Source organism: Coloeus monedula (genome assembly GCF_965178545.1).
Source record: "Coloeus monedula genome assembly, chromosome: Z".
Taxonomy (NCBI): domain Eukaryota; kingdom Metazoa; phylum Chordata; class Aves; order Passeriformes; family Corvidae; genus Coloeus; species Coloeus monedula.
In genome coordinates, this window is record NC_138822.1 from 80,436,279 (window position 1) to 80,453,842 (window position 17,564).

Here is a 17,564-nt window from a genome sequence, read left to right on the forward strand (position 1 = left end):
TGTAAAATCAGTCCATTCAGAGTAGAGCTCAGATTTGCCCAATAAAGGCCTTTAATGCCTTTTCTGGACTTGTTCAGATAAAGATCTCTTGGCATCCCTCACTATAAAACGGATTTTACTGCTTCCTTGGTCCCATTCATTGTCCAACTCATTTAAAATAGGAGCTTTCATGGAAAGGGAATCGTTTTTATTTTATGTTTGATTTCGAGCCTAGGAAAACTCATCTTTGCTTGAGTCTCTGGCTCTGGTCTTTCGTGATACTAAAGAATTATAAGAAAAAGAAAGGCAAATGTCTTTTTAAGAAAAAATTTCCTGCTCCTCCTGATTCTGAAATCCATAGATCTCACTTTGCATAGCATTTTCATAAACAGAGAAAACTCTCTATAGCAATGAAATAAAATTAAGATACAGTAGTGCCCCTCAGAACACCCATCATACTTTCAAAATAGACCATTCACTTACTGCAAAGGTTATTTCAAGCTAAGAATCCATTTATTTGAATGTATTTCCATTTTAATCAATATCCTTTAGAAATGGTCTCTTTCTTAGTCATGTAAGGTGAATTGATATCATTTTAAGGACATGTATTTCTTTTCTAAATGTTCTTATATGGCAAGGACATAAGTGAGATTGGATTTTCACCTCTGGTAGATATGAGTCAACAGCATTTTCTTTACCTTAGTGCAACAAGAAGATGAGTGCCAGAGGCAAGAGTTTCAGAAGAGGAAACACCTAAACACTGTGGTGACAATCCCTTATTTCTAGTCCCAAAAGATCTCTTAGCAGTGCTACAAAATCTTCCTTTCCCCCTGAAAGCCTGAGACACCTTTCACCAGAAACAACTGAAAGACTTCCATTAAGTTCAACAGACTTTCAATCAAGGTCTTATCCAAGATGAGTGCTTTCTTTTAATGTGTGAATAGAAGGTAATTACCTTTCATTACATCAAATGTGGCAGAAGATGGGCAAGTAGTTTTTTCTGCTTGGGCTTGTACATTTTTGTAACATTTGCAAAATGCTGACTTATGCACACAGTTACACTCGAAACACAATTACTCATATATAAATCTGCATTTGTGTTTAAATGTCACTGGTAACAAGAACGCTTCTGGTAACAAATTTGTTTATCAAATATACATCAGAAAATGGCACATTAAATAAGAAAATGTTCAATAAAAGATATGCTCAGCATTTTTACAGACAGTCTGGGCCTCGTCCAACAAACCCTGATGTAAAAAGAAATGCTATCATTAATGTCTAAGGATCTGGATTAAACCCATAATGGGAAATTCTCAAATTTTTGCTTTCTTTACACTTTTCAAGTGCAGCTTTTCACTCCAGGATCTGACTGTATGCCTCTATGTACTGAGCTCATAGATTGAAGCCAAGAAAAGGACTCGTGTGCATTTCAAGGGACTAAGAGGAGTCTTCTGTTCAAAAAGTGGTAGCACTGCTGAATTTTTTTTTTTTTTTTTTTTTTTTTTTTTTACCTGAGAGACGTCTGTTGTGTTTAGATTTCAGGGGAATTATTGGTTTGATGGCAAGGAATGCTCAAGGATGATCAAATTTATGAAACAACTCATATTAAAGAACAGCAAAGACTGGGGCTCAGCCTGAGGAAAAAGAAAAAAGAGGGGATGTTTTCTACTGGTCTTAAAACCAGGGATGATGACCTGGCAAAGGTAAGCAGAGAAAGATTTAATTTTTCTTTCCAAGGCTAGAATTGAGAAGTAGCAGGTGAGGCTAGCAGATGTCAGGCAGAAAGTAAATAGTAGGAGGAGACAGTAAACCAGCCTTGGAGATACTTCTGTCCCCTGAGTGAAAAGGGAACCCAAAGTCTGAGCGTAGTTACTAAAGAAAGGTAATAACATTTGAGAAGCACTGGGACATCCATATGGAATCATCCACACAAAACCTATAGAAGAGCAGTATCTCTCTGAAGTGTCAGTGGGCGGTGGAGGAAGATCCTGGAGCATTTCCGCTGGTGTTGGAATTGGGCCCAAAGCACTGTACTTTGAAACTTACCATTTTGTGCTGTAGTTTCTCTGGGTCTGGTTGAAAACCCAGGTGTGAATTCCGGCTTTGCACTCTTTCCCATTTCTGGGTGGCAAATCACTGTCCTTCAGGTTTATTGAGGTATCCATGAAGCCATTCTTTAATACTGGTAACAAAAATAGGAAACAACAGGTGGGTGCAGGGAATTTGGCAGCATGCAAAATCAGCATGACAGGAAGATGATTTTTACCTCTGTTTATAGCACTGGTGAGATTGATATCAGAACACATTTGAAAAGATACTGAAAAATTGTCAAGGATGCAGTGAAGAGCCAGCAAAAAATATTAGAGAGTTTAGAGAAATGCCTTGCAGTGAGAGATTTAAGCAGCTCATTCTGTCTAGCATATCAAAGATGTATTTTAGTGTAACCTGAAAGTCAAAACTGAATGATTCAAAATGGTAAAGTCAAAAAGCAGCAGCTTTGTTAGAAGGCCTAACCCTCTGTCTGATGTGACAATGCATCTTAACACAATTACAGTGATTTATTTGTAGCTGGGACAAAGTTACATGGCCCTTTCTTAAATTTGAAGAAGTATATATATATATTTATACATATGTGATGCTTAAGGAATTATAAATATGTAGTATTAGGTATAAAGGAATCATTATTATTTTATTTAATGTTCAATTTAATGAGTTGATGGGGTTGTTGTTTAACCCTAGCCAAAAACTAAGCACCACACAGCTGCTTACTTCCTTCCCTGTGTCCCCAGGAGGATGTGGAGGAGAATCAGAAAACAGTAGAACTCATGGATTGAGATAAGAACAGTCTGATGCTTGACATAAAATAAAATATAATAATAATAATCATCATCATCATAACAACACTAATAATAACAAGAAGAAGAAGAAGAATTAATAAGAAGAAAAGTGGGGAGAGGGTAAGAGAGGAATAAAACCCAAAACAGACAAGTGATGCCCAAGAAAATTCCTCACCACTTGCTGACAGATGCCCAGATCAGCCACAAGCAGTGATCAGCCCCTCCTGGTCAGCTTCCCCCAATTTATATACTGGGCATGAGATCTGTGATATGGAACATCCCTTTGTCCAGCTCTCCTGGCCATGCTGACCCTTGTACCTGTTCATAGGCAGAGTACTGGACATTGAAAAGTCTCCTTGACTGGAGTGAGTACTGCTGAGCAGCAGCTAAACGTCAGTGTGTTATCAACCTTATTCTCAGACTAGATCCAAAACACAGCACTCTACCAGAAACTAAGGAGAAAATTAACTCTATCCCAGCCAAATCTAGAATAAGGAGATTTAACATAAAATCAAAAGCAATTTCTGTTTCTTCACAGAAAAAGAAAAAATATCACGTCACATTTGTTAGTAAATTATTTTTCCTACGATCTTGTAGACAGATAATGTATAGAATTTGGTTTCCAAGACCACAGGAACTGACTGAGCTTTCTTCTCTCACCTGTATCTGTCCTCAGTAAATTCACAAGGATAACAACTGTAAAATTTCTTGAAAAGCTCTATAAATATTATTTAAAGGGATTCAAGACATTCAAAAGCTTTAATGTAACAGTAAGGAAAACATGGCTAATTGTCCTTCTCCATTACTCTCTGAGCCTTGGTCCTCCACAGCACCCCTGTGGTAGTTTGGTGTCTCTCTGGCTCCTCATCATCATCTGCTCATTATTCTTTAATCAGCTGCATCTCCACAGGTGGGGACCAGCAGCAAAAGCAGTGCCCTAGTATGAATGGCTCCCACAAAATGAGAATCCTGCTCTCCTCACTGTGAGACAGTGCTGATGACAGAGGGAGCTTCCAGCCACTTTGCTACCATGAATTCACATTGCAGCTTTTTTCTTTTTGGTAGAAAATGAAATGAAAATTAAGCCCACTGACATTCTTCAAACGGCCTGACACAAACCAAGCCAGATAGACAAGTGGTACAGCCATGACAGAGACAGTCTTTCCCAGTCCATAAGCTCCAACCAGATAATAGATCTCAGTTCCATGTGAAACACCATCTGCCCAGCTTAGTGAAATGAGCCTGTGTCTTCTTGCACCTGGATACATAAATATATTTGCTTATTTGAAAGTGTGTTGTATTTAAATGCAAGCTTCAAATAACAGACACATTATGTAGCTGGTTTATAAATAGGAAGGTGGTTTGCACACAAATATAGCAGGACTATTAGAGGTGATCATTAGTTACTAATATAAGCTATTATTTGAACATTAGCATACTGTTATTCATAGCAGAATTCATGATGCATTTAATAAGTAAGTAATAGCTTCCTTAATAAACTTAGGAGCATAAAATTCCCTGTTCTGTAGACTGTCAAAGATGGACAATGACATTAGTGGTTATTAAGATCTGAAATTTTCTAAGAGTTATCCATATTTAGATTAAAAAAAAGAGAGACATGCAGGTATTTTGATCTATTTTAAATAGATTTTCCACTCATATTAAAAACTGTTGAAATTAAATAGACAGAAAAGAAAATTTAAAAAATGGAAGAAAGTGTTAAAACTCTAAAGAAATGCTAAATACGTCCTCCCAAAGAGCAAAAGTAATTAATTCCCGATTACATGTGCCTTAAAGGATTATATATTCATAAACTGACAATTCAGAAAGGACTATCCCATCAAGCTGGCAAACCAATCAGCTATGACAGAAACTCATATTTAAATCCCCCCTTACCCAAAACTGGTGTATCGCTCCACCAGTGAAACCGGGCAGGGGGAGACTGTGAACCTTTCTGATTGCAGCCAACCACAAACCCTACTTCCATATTTCCAATGTCATGATGTCTTCCTGCTCAGTACTTTCTCATCTCTGATTTTGTCAGCATTTACAAAAAAGAGCAAGGAGATGAGGTGGCTTGACAAAGCAGCCAGAAAAAAATACTTTCTCCCCTGATGTTCCTTCCAGGACAAGACCAAGGCCAGTTTTGCTCTTCAATCATAGCTCTCTGTGATTCATATCATTGTGACTTAACTAGGGTTAAATCCACCAGTTAGACCCTTCCAGGGATAGAGGTGTGGGAGCACTAAGTTAAACATGGATCACTAAAGCCATGTGAGATGCTGTAATAAGTCCAGGTCAAACTGGAGGCTCTCTGGGGGAGAGAAATCTTTAGAGGTAATTTGGAGATACATAAACACATGGTATGTTCAACCATAGCCATAGCCCAAGCCACTGACTTCATGGGCATTAGGAAACGTCAGCGAAGTTCATTTGAGACTTTTTTTTAAAAACTCTCTTATGTGATTGTAAATTTTGCAATTTAATTTATTTTCAGTGTTTCCAATTAGATTCCAAATGATTTCAAGTGCGGCAGCTAAAAAGAAAACAAACTCGTTTGGGTTAATGATGACAAATAATGAAATTTAATTGTGATTTAAGATTCCTAATGTTCATTGATTAGTTCATTCAAAACACTCCTTGAATAATCTCTTTTAAATTATAGAGTTTAAATAGTTTTCTTTAGTTTTCTGGGACTGCACTCTAGGTCACTCACCTCCATTAATTTCTATCGGTTTCTGTTTTTCTTTAGCTACCCTTTTATAAGACTCTTGCTCATCTATAAGTTATCTTGGTTACACAAAATCCACTGAAACCATGCTGATTTGGAGGGCAAGATTCACTGATGGCAGAGTAGAAAAGAACACCCCTAGGGGTTCACACGGTGTCGTCTCCTGGAAGAGCTGGGCAGGGAGGATCACCAAAGAGGCCAGAAAGTCTTGATTGTGCAGGAAAGTGAATTCAGGTAAAACATGAAGCTGGAGGTCAGTTGTGACTTCTGAGTAGCTTCCTATCTTCTGAAATAAATGGATCTATTTCATTCTATTAAAAAAACAAACAAACCATCAGTAAAAAAAAAAAACAACCAAGAAAAAATCTTCCCCAGTATACGTACACAAAGGGAAATACTTGCAAAGTGAAAATTTGGTTAGTTGCGTGTGTTCTCTAGGGTTTTGGCTTTTTTTTGTTTTGTTTTGTTTTTTAATTTTTTTTTATTTATTCAGCCTCTCATTATTTTTCCTTAAATAAAAATTCAATTCTCATTATGAATTCCAGATTTCCAGTAATTCTTCTGCATTCCTTCCTTGCAGCTTTCGCAAGACGTATCAAAGGACACCATATATGGAACACAGGGAAAATCAAGCCTGAATAGGCTTTGAAGGAACAAGTTTGGGGCCCACCATCTTTTGTTACTTTAAACTCTGTGCTTTCCAAATCCTGAAGACAAGATTACTTGGCACTCCACAGCTCTTTCCTACTGCATTGCTAAAATGAAATGTTTCAATATTCTTGAAATGAAACATTCTGATGTTATCAAAATGCAAGGGGAAGATTGAAATTATTCATTTGGATTTACTCCCATAAAAAATGTCACTGAAATCAGCACATTTTCACAACAAGTTTTGATTTGGGCAAAGTTGCGTATACTTGGTTTTTTTTCCCTTGGAAAATGATTTCATTAAAAACAAATGACCAGCTTTAATTACAACTCACTGAGCTTCTGCTCCAAAAGTCAAAGCTATTAAAACAGCACTTAGTCTGTGTGTACTAGGAAACAGGTTGTTACAAGTTGCTATGAAAAACATCTTACTCCCCCTCAGAAGGGTTGGTATTTGATGTCCCTAGGACTGCAAGCCTTTAAGTGGTGTCCACAATTTGTAAGAAAAATTCAAGAATTTAATAAACAATTCAAAGGCAAAAGGTAAAGGGTGAATCCCAACCCTTTGAAGAAAATTACCATTGACTTTTGAGTTTAGTTCTGGAAATGGAAAGCAGACGCTACAAAGCTCTGTCTGCGCGGCACTGGAGCCTGAGAGGAGATCAGAGACAGGACCAATTGAGCCATCCTCCAAATCAGAGTCAATACGGCCACGCCAGAGCAGCCCTCTGTCCAAACTGATTAGGCTGCTGAAAAGCTGGATTTTGTGACTTTGTCCATGCTATTAAATTAAATTTGCCTTAGCCCACAGTGTGACACTGAGGCCAGCTGGCATGCAACAGCTCACATCAGTATTGAACCCTCTGCCCCCCTGCAGTGGGTGGCTACATCCCGACTGCCTCTTGGGAGGGACCACTGGCCCAAAACTAACACCCAAAAAGAGTTCAGAGATGGTTTGTGGGAGTGCCTGCTTTCCTGAGAGGAAAACACACCTGCAGTTTATTGGTGCAATTAATCCATAAAGTGGCATTGCCCAACACTGCTTTATTTAGTAATACAAATATGGAAAATTAATCTACCCACCCCAGCCTGTGAGGGGTTTATATTGCTTTTAAAATAGGTTTTTACTACATCACAGTTGTTTTGTGTTTGGCCCTTCAGAGAACTCCCTTTCCCTGGCAAACTTTGGTGGTGTTCATAGTTGACAAGGACCATGAGTTATAGTCACAGAATCTTTAAGGTTGGAAAAGTCCTCTAAGAGCACGGATTCCAACCATTAACTGCCATATTCACCATTAAACCATGTCTCTGAGCACCACAAATACAGTTTTTTTGAACACTTCCATAAGTGACGGTTTCACCACTTTCCTGTGCAGCCTGTTCCAATGTTTGACAACATGTTTCCATTAAGAAATTTTTCCTAATATCCAATTTAAACCTCCCCTAGAACAACTTGATGCCATTTCCTCTTCTTCCGTGTTACCTGGGAGAAAAGACAAACCCCTGCACCTGTCTACAAACTCATTAAAGGAAACTGTAGAGAGAAATGGTGAACCCAAATCTGGAACAGGATTCTCAAGGAAAAATAGGATCCCCTTTACCTGCCCTCCATGGCACTGCCTATTGCTGTCAGGGCAAAACCAACTAAAACCTCCTAAGTTTTGGGGCAACCTCCGAGTCAGAGTTAGGGAGGATGTTAGGCTTAAGTGGTCTCTGCTTGGCTCATGCTATCTCTCTCCTTCCCTGTATCCTTCCCAGTGTGGCAGGTGCAGCCAGGGAGAGCAGGCACCAGTCACCTCACAAGTTCCAGGGATGCACACTTGTAAATCAGTAATATTGTGTCACCAAGCAGAGCTTTGAATAAGGCCCTAATTGTAGCATTTCTGTGGAAGAACCACTAAATGAGTAGCTGGGATGTCAAATAAAGAGGAGGTGATGAACATCAGGAAGTGCCTCTGGAGAAGTGGGTTGAGGAGCATGGCTGGGTGGGTGAAAGGGAAAGAGCTGGGAAAGCAGTTGATAAAAGGAATCTTTGTATGATGCTAAGGAAAATTCTGTGAGAAATTAAAGCCCGCACAAGAATAAAGATTAGTAAAGAGCTCCAGACACTCAGCATTGCTTCAGTTGGGTGTCTGGAGTCCTTGACAGAAGACGTGATTCATCAGCTCCCACACACACCTTTTTTTAAATATGCATGCTCATTTCAACAAATGTGAAATTTCCAGGAAAAGCAAGAGCACAGCACACCCACACAGCCCTGAACAGCGTGGTGTGGGCACACTGATGCTGTGACGGGGATGCCAGCCAAGCATGATATAACCACTGTGCCATCTTCTGTCCTCCTCCCAAGGGGTGGCCAAGAGAGAACATATCCCTCTTCTTCCTCTCCCTTCCACTGCTTCCCTTGGGAAAGGTCTGTGTTCTCTCTTCTGTGGATTGGGTGATGCATCCCTTGCACATATATAAGGGAAAAGAATAAAAATATATATATCTATCTCCTGCGAGACAGTTAAGATCTGAGGTTTGGTGGATAGATCAGCATGTCTGGACATCCAGAAGGCCTTTGAATAACTATCTAGGAGGGGCTGAGAGCCTGCCGCATGCTGCAATGTTGTCCTCTGCTATCCACAGTGTGTTTTTATTAAAAAAAAAAAAAAACAAAACAAAACAAACAAAAAAAAACCAACAAACCAAACACAGAAAATGCTTCAGAGCTCATAACCACGGGGGAAGAAAGAGTCACACAAAATCCTGATATGAAAAACATGTGAGATCAGATGTAGTAACACCTGCCTGAATCTTTAACAATCTCATACATCAGCTTCAGCAGGTGAGAACTGGGCACATCCATGATGACAGATAGCTCAAAAAGCTAGTAACAGCAGAAATATAAGTGTTAAAGTTTTTCTCTTTCAGAGTATTTGACCAACACAGATATGACCCCTGAACCCTCTCCTCCCTGTCACACCACTCAAAGTGCCACAATCCCTTAGAAAAAGCCAACTTCTCCATCTTTGTCCCTCATAATCCAGACATAGGAACAGTAATTTAAATAAAATAAAACAAACAAACCAACCCTCTTATACTTAAATAGATAAGTAAATATAGTTAAATGCTCAGCCCCTTTTATACTACCTTATTCATGTTTGTATAAATAATTTAATAAAAACCGCTATCAGAAATAACTGAAGCTGCTCCAGACTTTTCATCTTCTTGAATCTCATGCTGCAAAACTTAGGGATCTTTGACTCAGAATTTATGTCTGACTTGCCACTGAGTACCATCACCTCTGTTGGTGAGAACAGCCTGAGTTATTGCTCTGGCTATGAACTGGACTAGATGACCTCATAGGTCTTTTCCATCCATGCTTCCTGAAACTCTATTAAAGGCCACTGTCAAAACCCCACCTCAGTGTACACTGCCAGGAGGGGAGGGGGCATTTCGGTTTGCAGTCAAAGCACATAACTGGGACATGTAAAATTAAACTTCTATCCTTCCTCCTATCCCAGCTGATATGGGTATGGGTATAGATCAAGAGGAAAAAGTAACATTCCTCAAAATGCTCAAAATAACTTGGTGACTTAGACCCATTTTCCAAATAAAATGAGACATTGAGAAAAGTCAGAGGTATTATTTTCTTTCTCTTGCCAACCTGGTGCGCACCAAAAAACTGATAGCTGGATTATTATGTGGAACAAATATTTTCTTTCAATAATAAAAAGAGATAAATTAGAAGAAATAATTGGTTTACGCATCTGTGTTGTAAACTCAATATACTCACTGTGTACGAATTGAGTGTGGCTGAAAGCTATGGAGTAAGCCCACCCTAATTGCCTCCTTCCTGGATGGGGCACAAAGTCAATACTGCCTTTTTATGAATCTGAGAGGATTAAATACCCTAAATACCTACCTACAGTCAGTCCAATGCAGGGTAATATCGTCATTATAATATAGTATAATACAGGCAGTTATTTTTTCACAGAATGACAGAATCATAGAATGGTTTGGTTTGGAAGGGACCTTAGAGAACATCCAGTTCCAAAGCCCCTGCCATGGGCAGGGACACCTTCTACTAGAGAATCTTCCACCAGGGAACCTTTCCAAATTTTTTGTCCAAAATGTATTTGCTGCAACAAATAGGCTTCATGCTCCTGGGCCTGAATTTCTCTTTCATACCTTTATGAATAAATTTGGAGAAAGGTCACTTACAGCTTTCTCTACAAGGATAATTTACCAAATCAACTGGGATGTCCAGCTCCACAGTGAGCCATTCCGTGGACAAAGCTGACCTCTGTCATATGCCAAAAGTGGACATCACTTACCACAGAAGTTGAAGGCAATTCTGGGACTCAACAGTTTTCATGCCAGGATTTTGTAGGCTTGAATTATGGGATTATATAGGTCCTCAAGTCTACTACACTGGGAAACTGAAATTTCTTATAATGAGACAGGTGGATGAGTTAAAAGAAAATACATTTGGGGGAGAAAAGAAAATTTTTTATCCTTTCTCTCTATGTTTCAAGGGCTTACGCAGAGTTTAGATGTCTCCAGATTATAGCAGGGGCCAGGTGGAAGTTGGGACTTCCATCCTGGAATGCAAGTGTCATCTAGACTTTTTGGTTACAATTCATGTAGATTTATACAGCACACCACTCACTGACACACCATAGATTTCTGAATTCAGGTACAGGCACAGACACTCAAACCCTCACTTAGGCTGAATCCCATCCTTAGGGACCTCTAAGGAGAGACTGCAGGAGAGGCAGGAGGGAGGGAGGAGAGGGAGGAAGGGAGGAAAGGGAGGAAAGGGAGGAAAGGGAGGAAGGGAGGAAGGGAGGAAAGGGAGGAAAGGGAGGAAGGGGAGGAAAGGGAGGGAGGGAGGGAGGGAGGAAGGAAGGAAGGAATTCGGAAGGAAGGAAGGAAGGAAGGAATTCGGAAGGAAGGAAGGAATTCGGAATTCGGAAGGAAGGAAGGAAGGAAGGAATTCGGAAGGAAGGAAGGAAGGAAGGAAGGAAGGAAGGAAGGAAGGAAGGAAGGAAGGAAGGAAGGAAGGAAGGAAGGAAGGAAGGAAGGAAGGAAGGAAGGAAGGAAGGAAGGAATTCGGAAGGAAGGAAGGAAGGAAGGAAGGAAGGAAGGAAGGAAGGAAGGAAGGAAGGAAGGAAGGAAGGAAGGAAGGAATTCGGAAGGAAGGAAGGAAGGAAGGAAGGAAGGAAGGAAGGAAGGAAGGAAGGAAGGAAGGAAGGAAGGAAGGAAGGAAGGAAGGAAGGAAGGAAGGAAGGAAGGAAGGAATTCAGAAGGAAGGAATTCGGAAGGAAGGAATTCGGAAGGAATTCGGAAGGAAGGAAGGAATTCGGAATTCGGAAGGAAGGAAGGAATTTGGAAGGAAGGAAGGAATTCGGAAGGAATTCGGAAGGAATTCGGAAGGAAGGAAGGAATTCGGAAGGAATTCGGAAGGAAGGAAGGAAGGAAGGAATTCGGAAGGAAGGAAGGAAGGAATTCGGAAGGAAGGAAGGAAGGAATTCGGAAGGAAGGAATTCGGAAGGAAGGAAGGAAGGAAGGAAGGAAGGAAGGAAGGAAGGAAGGAAGGAAGGAAGGAAGGAATTCAGAAGGAAGGAAGGAAGGAAGGAAGGAAGGAAGGAAGGAAGGAAGGAAGGAAGGAAGGAAGGAAGGAAGGAAGGAAGGAATTCGGAAGGAAGGAATTCGGAAGGAAGGAAGGAAGGAAGGAAGGAAGGAAGGAAGGAAGGAAGGAAGGAAGGAAGGAAGGAAGGAAGGAAGGAAGGAAGGAAGGAAGGAAGGAAGGAAGGAAGGAAGGAAGGAAGGAAGGAATTCAGAAGGAAGGAAGGAATTCGGAAGGAAGGAATTCGGAAGGAATTCGGAAGGAAGGAATTCGGAAGGAAGGAATTCGGAAGGAATTCGGAAGGAAGGAATTCGGAAGGAAGGAATTCGGAAGGAATTCGGAAGGAAGGAAGGAAGGAAGGAAGGAAGGAAGGAAGGAAGGAAGGAAGGAAGGAAGGAATTCGGAAGGAAGGAATTCGGAAGGAAGGAATTCGGAAGGAAGGAAGGAATTCGGAAGGAAGGAATTCGGAAGGAATTCGGAAGGAAGGAAGGAAGGAATTTGGAAGGAAGGAATTCGGAAGGAATTCGGAAGGAAGGAATTCGGAAGGAAGGAATTCGGAAGGAAGGAAGGAAGGAATTTGGAAGGAAGGAATTCGGAAGGAATTCGGAAGGAATTCGGAAGGAATTCGGAAGGAAGGAAGGAATTCGGAAGGAATTCGGAAGGAAGGAAGGAATTCGGAAGGAAGGAAGGAATTCGGAAGGAAGGAAGGAAGGAAGGAAGGAAGGAAGGAAGGAAGGAAGGAAGGAAGGAAGGAAGGAAGGAATTCGGAAGGAATTCGGAAGGAAGGAAGGAATTCGGAAGGAATTCAGAAGGAAGGAAGGAAGGAAGGAATTCGGAAGGAATTCGGAAGGAAGGAAGGAAGGAAGGAAGGAAGGAAGGAAGGAAGGAAGGAAGGAAGGAATTCGGAAGGAAGGAATTCGGAAGGAAGGAAGGAAGGAAGGAATTCGGAATTCGGAAGGAAGGAATTCAGAAGGAAGGAAGGAATTCGGAAGGAAGGAATTCGGAAGGAATTCGGAAGGAAGGAATTCGGAAGGAAGGAATTCGGAAGGAATTCGGAAGGAAGGAATTCGGAAGGAAGGAATTCGGAAGGAATTCGGAAGGAAGGAAGGAAGGAATTCGGAAGGAAGGAATTCGGAAGGAAGGAATTCGGAAGGAAGGAATTCGGAAGGAATTCGGAAGGAATTCGGAAGGAAGGAATTCGGAAGGAAGGAATTCGGAAGGAAGGAAGGAAGGAAGGAAGGAAGGAATTCGGAAGGAAGGAATTCGGAAGGAAGGAATTCGGAAGGAAGGAATTCGGAAGGAAGGAAGGAAGGAATTTGGAAGGAAGGAATTCGGAAGGAATTCGGAAGGAAGGAAGGAAGGAATTCGGAAGGAAGGAAGGAAGGAATTCGGAAGGAATTCGGAAGGAAGGAAGGAATTCGGAAGGAATTCGGAAGGAAGGAAGGAATTCGGAAGGAAGGAAGGAATTCGGAAGGAATTCGGAAGGAAGGAAGGAATTCGGAAGGAAGGAAGGAAGGAAGGAAGGAAGGAAGGAAGGAAGGAAGGAAGGAAGGAAGGAAGGAAGGAATTCAGAAGGAAGGAAGGAATTCGGAAGGAATTCGGAAGGAAGGAAGGAAGGAAGGAAGGAAGGAAGGAAGGAATTCGGAAGGAATTCAGAAGGAAGGAAGGAAGGAAGGAATTCGGAAGGAAGGAAGGAAGGAATTCGGAAGGAAGGAAGGAAGGAAGGAAGGAAGGAAGGAATTCGGAAGGAAGGAAGGAAGGAAGGAAGGAAGGAAGGAAGGAAGGAAGGAAGGAAGGAAGGAAGGAAGGAATTCGGAAGGAAGGAATTCAGAAGGAAGGAAGGAATTCGGAAGGAAGGAATTCGGAAGGAATTCGGAAGGAATTCGGAAGGAAGGAAGGAAGGAAGGAATTCGGAAGGAAGGAAGGAAGGAAGGAAGGAAGGAAGGAAGGAAGGAAGGAAGGAAGGAATTCGGAAGGAATTCAGAAGGAAGGAAGGAAGGAAGGAATTCGGAAGGAAGGAAGGAAGGAATTCGGAAGGAAGGAAGGAAGGAAGGAAGGAAGGAAGGAATTCGGAAGGAAGGAAGGAAGGAAGGAAGGAAGGAAGGAAGGAAGGAAGGAAGGAAGGAAGGAAGGAAGGAAGGAAGGAATTCGGAAGGAAGGAATTCAGAAGGAAGGAAGGAATTCGGAAGGAAGGAATTCGGAAGGAATTCGGAAGGAATTCGGAAGGAAGGAAGGAAGGAAGGAATTCGGAAGGAAGGAAGGAAGGAAGGAAGGAAGGAAGGAAGGAAGGAAGGAAGGAAGGAAGGAAGGAAGGAAGGAAGGAAGGAAGGAAGGAATTCGGAAGGAAGGAAGGAAGGAAGGAAGGAAGGAAGGAAGGAAGGAAGGAAGGAAGGAATTCGGAAGGAAGGAATTCGGAAGGAAGGAAGGAAGGAATTCGGAAGGAAGGAATTAGGAAGGAAGGAAGGAATTCGGAAGGAAGGAATTCGGAAGGAAGGAATTCGGAAGGAAGGAAGGAATTCGGAAGGAAGGAATTCGGAAGGAATTCGGAAGGAAGGAATTCGGAAGGAAGGAATTCGGAAGGAATTCGGAAGGAAGGAAGGAAGGAATTCGGAAGGAAGGAAGGAAGGAAGGAAGGAAGGAAGGAAGGAAGGAAGGAAGGAAGGAAGGAAGGAAGGAAGGAAGGAATTTGGATGGAAGGAAGGAAGGAATTCGGAAGGAAGGAAGGAATTCGGAAGGAAGGAATTCGGAAGGAAGGAATTCGGAAGGAATTCGGAAGGAAGGAAGGAAGGAATTCGGAAGGAAGGAATTCGGAAGGAAGGAATTCGGAAGGAATTCGGAAGGAAGGAATTCGGAAGGAAGGAAGGAAGGAAGGAATTCGGAAGGAATTCGGAAGGAAGGAATTCGGAAGGAAGGAATTCGGAAGGAATTCGGAAGGAAGGAAGGAAGGAATTCGGAAGGAAGGAATTCGGAAGGAAGGAATTCGGAAGGAAGGAATTCGGAAGGAAGGAAGGAATTCGGAAGGAAGGAATTCGGAAGGAATTCGGAAGGAAGGAAGGAAGGAATTTGGAAGGAAGGAATTCGGAAGGAATTCGGAAGGAAGGAATTCGGAAGGAAGGAATTCGGAAGGAAGGAATTCGGAAGGAATTCGGAAGGAATTCGGAAGGAATTCGGAAGGAAGGAAGGAAGGAATTCGGAAGGAATTCGGAAGGAAGGAAGGAATTCGGAAGGAAGGAATTCGGAAGGAAGGAAGGAAGGAAGGAAGGAAGGAATTCGGAAGGAAGGAATTCGGAAGGAAGGAATTCGGAAGGAAGGAATTCGGAAGGAAGGAAGGAATTCGGAAGGAAGGAATTCGGAAGGAATTCGGAAGGAAGGAAGGAAGGAATTTGGAAGGAAGGAATTCGGAAGGAATTCGGAAGGAAGGAATTCGGAAGGAAGGAATTCGGAAGGAAGGAATTCGGAAGGAATTCGGAAGGAATTCGGAAGGAATTCGGAAGGAAGGAAGGAAGGAATTCGGAAGGAATTCGGAAGGAAGGAAGGAATTCGGAAGGAAGGAATTCGGAAGGAAGGAAGGAAGGAAGGAAGGAAGGAAGGAAGGAAGGAAGAGGAAGGAAGGAAGGAAGGAAGGAAGGAAGGAAGGAAGGAAGGAAGGAAGGAAGGAAGGAAGGAAGGAAGGAAGGAAGGAAGGAAGGAAGGAAGGAAGGAAGGAATTCAGAAGGAAGGAAGGAAAAGTGGAGAATTTTGCCTTCATGGCGCTTAAATTTTCCTCAAATGTACTTCCTGTGCTTTTTTAGAATCAGAACTTTAAACATACTTTAAAAAATTGGACAGGTGTTCCCTTATGCCTTAGAGACATCTGATGATTTACATCTGGAAACCTGCAACAAGGCAGCAGCCAATGTGCACCCATATTTTTGGGGGTTTTACCTATCAAAGCTATACAGGAGTTAAACATTGTTGTGTATTATTTTTAGTTGCCTTGAGAAATGCACAGGAAAAATACCAAAATATAGGACAAGATGTTGCAAAAATAAACACTTTAAAAAGAACTAAATGAAACTGAAAAACAACCCCATGCATATGATTACCATTTCAAACAGGGAAAGACTGACCCATTGGATACTCCTGAGAATGTTCCCCCATGGAAAGGTATTCATATTCATATATATCAGCATTTGTAAGATCCAGCACAACATTGGGGTCATTTTGTTTAAAATATACTGTGAACTCAGCAGGTTACATCTGCTTTATATTAGTCTTGTGGAAATACTATAAAGGGCTTTGGGGTTTTTTTTTTTGTTTTTTTCTGTTTTTACTTCGTGGATAATTGGGATAAAACTGAACTTGTGTAAAAAAGAAAGCAACTCATAGTAGAAATATCTTAGTATCCTAAGATGCCAAAAAGGAAATAGAAGTCTGAAAATTAATTAGGTACTTTTAAGGAAATATTTACTTAAGTACCTCACGATATTTCAATGCTCCCATTATCATTTTATTGCAGTACGGTGTTGTTGTTTCTATTCTGGCAACATGAAAATTTATATTTTGACACTTAATACAACCACAGCTCAGGTTCCAGATCAACTGATTGTTTTTTGGGACTGAGTCAAGTCTGTTCACCTTGTACTGTCATTAAAGCACGTGCAAAGCCAGGAACTGGTTTAAACTGATCTGATTTGTGGCATCTTTCCTGCAATTTGTCATTCTCCTTGCACAGATGCAAATGACAAAGGAAGGGAGAATCAGGCCCTCTGTGCTGACAAAGGGCTCTTATCTTCACAATGTTTTGCTAGCTGATCATACTGTTTCCTTGTCCTTTCATTTAAGGGTCATCAAGATAAAAGTGTTTGTTTGAATTCTTTTTTTCTCTTTCTTGTTCCCAGGCCCTGTTATACATAATGTTCCTACTAAGGTCATACTGTGGTTCCCTAAATATGCTTCTTCACAGTTTCATGGGCTGATCTGCTTTTATAGTTTTGCTTAGTTACATAAAGAAATAATGTTAGGTCTTCCAGTAGGAAATAGAGGAGTATGACAGGGATCTTAAACATCATTCTCTCTTAACTTCCCCTTCACAGTCTTTCAAGCCAACATAATTTGGGGGGCTGCCCTCCTCTTCTATGCCCTGTCCTCAGGTCCCCAGCCCCAGCTCTGCTTTGAGACAGAGCAGAAAGGATTTATCTGAACAGGGTCTTACAGCCTCAGCATCAGCATCTTGTACAGTCTGACATCAGGAGTTGCTACAGTCATCTGTTTACTTTCTTTCTCAACTTAAATAAAACAAGAGGGGGAAAATGTTCGAACGAGATAGCTCCTGCTTATGGGAGTGATTCACGGGGAATAAAAATAAAAATCTATTTACCTTCAACCACTTGCAATGAATTATAAATACAGAGGTGTCACCCATTTGCATAGAGCACGTACACACAGCTCATTCTTGCTTAATCCTTTTGCTTGAGCTTTTTATTATTTCTTATTATTATGAATTCAAGAACAGGAGGCAATTTCAGCACCTGAACTATTTAGAGAGGAGACTGATTATGTTATTATGGAGAAAACTGGTTTTTATCAATTGATTTGGCAAATTCAGGCTCAGACACTCTCCAGTTCCCTGGTTTCCCATCTTGATTACTGTGACATCCCACTAAGCTTACTTTGATTCATAATTCTGTGGTATCAGCCATTCAAAGCTCAAGCAGCAAAGCACAGAAATGAGCAACCATTGGTTTATCGGCAACATTTCAGTTTCTGGTCC